Source organism: Aplysia californica, unplaced genomic scaffold (genome assembly GCF_000002075.1).
Source record: "Aplysia californica isolate F4 #8 unplaced genomic scaffold, AplCal3.0 scaffold01087, whole genome shotgun sequence".
NCBI classification, from domain to species: domain Eukaryota; kingdom Metazoa; phylum Mollusca; class Gastropoda; order Aplysiida; family Aplysiidae; genus Aplysia; species Aplysia californica.
The window spans coordinates 64557-68340 of record NW_004798357.1 but is presented as its reverse complement, the minus strand read 5'-3'; positions in this window follow the sequence as shown (position 1 = coordinate 68340).

The window sequence follows — 3784 nt, the reverse complement described above, 5'->3', positions numbered from 1 at the left end:
TACTGCTGTCTTTCTGCCACACCCCTGATCTTCTGGTAGGAAAGATCTACACCTAGCCTTCTCGGACAAGGGCGAAAAATCTCGGAGGGCCTGTGTGCAAGTTGCGCATGTTTAAGATCCCTTGGTGGCCTGAAATCGATAAGAGTAAGAGTAGGCTTCGGCCGCGACCGGGGAAAATCCAAAATTTCCTACCAACTGAAAATGTTTAATGTGTCCAGCGCGCTCATGTGACCTATTGCAGTTGCGAGCGCCGTAAAACACTTACCAAAATAAAAAATCCCCCCCCCCCCAAAAAAAAATCAAAAAATCAATAGAACAATTGAGAAATCTGCGTTTCAAAAAGCCGATATGGGTTGGGAGTGAGTCGGGGAGATGGGGTGGAGGGCCGGAGAGGTTGGGTGGGGGGCTGGAGTAAACGTGTTGAGACACGTATGGTTTTTACTTTCTTTGGCCTTTATTCATCTTTCATCCAGTTTTTTTTTTCGTGGTTAAGCCTAAAATCTAGCGGATCATCTTAATTTTAAGTTCTTTTTTTTTTTTTTTTAGTTTTTTAGTTGACCTTTTTTTGGCCGGAAGGGCGGGGGTGTCAAAGGTAAATGTTTTGTTTGGGTTAGTAAAATAATTTTTTTGATTTTTTGTTTGTTCGTGTGTTTTGGGTTTTTATTCTTTTTAAACCACAAATACTCATAATCACCCAAATGGGGCGTTTTGAAGCTTTTAAATACTTGTTAAAACAACTCAGCATCAATTGTCTGCGTTGGCTACATTATGTAATGAAAAACTTTCGATTCCAAATTGAACCCATTCTCACAATGCGTGAAGCAACGTCAATCCCAACATCCCCCTTGTCTCAATCCCACAGAATTCTAGTGTAGAATTCTGTGCTCAATCCACAAGGGGAGGCAACATCGTCAATGCACAAGGGGAGGCAACGTCAGTCCTCAAGGGGAAGCAACGCGCCACGGACCACGCCAAACCAGGTCGGCCTTTGCCACAACCACAGGACATCGATGAAGAAGAATAAAACGTTTATATTGTAGGCATGCATCAAGGAGGTTTAAATGTACGTGGAATTTATTCTATCTAAGGTTCTTGGATTACATACACATGATATACACGCTAGGCGCGGTTCGTCCATAGAGCACGGTCGTGCAGTGCCGCCCAAATTTTTTAATGTTCTATTACGAAAAGCACCACAAACATGAAATAAAAGAAGTCAGAAACAAACAGTAGCCAAATATAGTATCAAAACAAGGTCCTCGCTGGAGCTGTAACTGTCATTTCTGTGTCAAAAGCGCCCTTAAACATCTACTATGCCTTGCCAAAGTCCACGCGCTTTAACTAAACGTATAGTAATAGAATATTAAACATTGGCTATCTGACCTAAAAATCGCTCTTTGGGATAACCCAAGCGATGACGACACTCGTAGTGAGTTTGGCAGTACATTAATATTAATAAGACGGCACATTTCACATAATATGTATAATAACATAGCCCACAGCAGGAAGTCTAAAAATAAACGCGATAGCCTGTACACCAGAGAGTTAAACCCTCTCTGCTGTACACTATTCAATGCCAAAATTATGTGAGCCCCGGAACAATCCAGCGTTGTGCTCACTATTTTAAGCGACTCTGTGACCTTGAACCTGAGGGAGGTGAACGTGACATACTTAAGTCACCGCCCTATGAGTTGTGCCTTTAAATAGTTTTGTAGTGGAGTGTTGAAAGTTATTACTTGAGTGTTCAGTTCCGATGCAGGATGAACGAAATTGAAGTTTAAGTAACAGATTTAGTTATAGAAATCAAAACGACAAGTAAAAAGAATAAAAATAAAAGCACTAAGTCCTCCCTCACCAACCTAAAGATCCTAAAATTATACACCATCCCATTTACTATGCCCATGACTATTTTCAGCCTAAGAAAGCCCCTGATACACGCACCCCAAGGAGTAGCAACTGACGGGGTCAGGGAAGAAGCCACCAGAGGCAAGCGCAATGGACCTTTGGCACCAGCTGGACGACTAGGACTTCGCCGATGACCTTGCACTGCTCTCTCAAACACATGTTTAGATGAAAGAAAAGACCAAGGTGCTCAACAGCCTATCAAGGAGTGTTGGCCAACGTATACATCCAGGCAAGTTGAAAGTAGTGAAGCTAGGAAGGGGCTCTCGTGGCCTAGAGGTTAAGGTGTTGGCCTCTCTTTCAAAGGTCCCGGGTTCGATTCCGGGTAGCGACCAAAAAAATTTTCTTCTCTAAAATTGTCTCCTTTCACATCCTTTCCTGATCTCTAACAATGTTCTGTTGTCTGCTTTCATTTCCACTTTCTGCCCCCACCCCCTCACCTCCTTTGCCCCCACCTCTGGGCTCATGACTCTTTCTGCAGCCTTTCTACTGCTACTCCTTGGCTCCTCCTAACTGCTGTCTTTCTGCTACACCCCTGATCTTCTGGTAGGAAAGATCTACACCTAGCCTTCTCGGACAAGGGCGAAAAATCTCGGAGGGCCCGTGTGCAAGTTGCGCACGTTAAAGATCCCTTGGTGGTCTAAAATCGATAAGAGTAGGCTCCGGCCGCCACCCGAGCAAAATTCCAAATTTCCTACCAACGAAGAAGTATTAGGTGTGTCCCGCGCGCTCATATGACCTTATGCAGTTGCGAGCGCCGTAAAACCCTATACTAAACAAAACAAACAAGAAGCTAGGAAAAAATTTCAAGCCCTGCTGTGACAATGGAAGACATTCCTCTGGAAGAAGTGTACTCCTTTACCTGCGTACCGCACTTTGGAAGTGTCATGGATTATGATGGATGGTGAATGTGGAACGGAGGCAGATGTAAAAGCAAGAACCGCCAATGCAAGGTCAGCATTCAATCAACTATCAAAAGTCTGGAAAGCAAGCAACATCTCACTGCACACCAAGATTCGATTCTTAACTTTAACTCCAAAATCAAGTCTGTGCTCCTCTACGGCTGCGAAACTTGGACGACATTAAAGACAGTACTGAATAAAGTTCAGACCTTCATCAACAGATTTATGTTGAGTAAAATAAAGTTGTTCCCGTATCCGATCCGGGCATTGGTGATTGACCTGATAGTGAGACAACTTCCTGGGCCTTCAGCATATACAGTGGTAGGGTGATCAGTTCCCTTCCACGCCGCCTTTACTTCCCCAACTCGAAGTCAGGTAGCCATTACCTGCTGGAGGGCAGGAGGGGGCGGAAAAAAATCCTTGTCCAAACCAAGGCTCGAACCCGGACTTTCGGCTTCGAAGACGAGTGCACTAACCGTTCCACCACCGCACCCTTGTATGAGGAGATCCTTAGAATTAAGTGGCAAGATAGAATAAGAAATGAAGAGCTGTGGGAAAGGACATGATAAAAGGGTATAGAGGTAGAAATAAGACTAAGAAAGTGGCGTAGAACGGGACACACCCTCAGAAAGCCCAGCCGAAACATCACAAGACAGTCACTGCAGTGGAACCCACAAGGAGCACGAGGCAGGCGTAGGCCACAGGAAATATGGAGGAGATGTGTGGAAATGGACATGAGAGAGATGAAGCTCACTTGGAGCGAGCTTGGAAGGATGGCCCAGGACAGAGATAACTAAGGAGCTTGTTTGTGGCCTCCTGTCAGGGGTGAAAGGCATTGACGATGATGAATTTGTTCTCAGGTTCTTGGCTTACATACCCATGCATTTATACACGCACCCCAAGAAGGTTACAGGTTGTAAGGTCCTTGACGCACTCATAAACATGACCTACCAATGGGGGTACAAAGGCAACAGCACCCC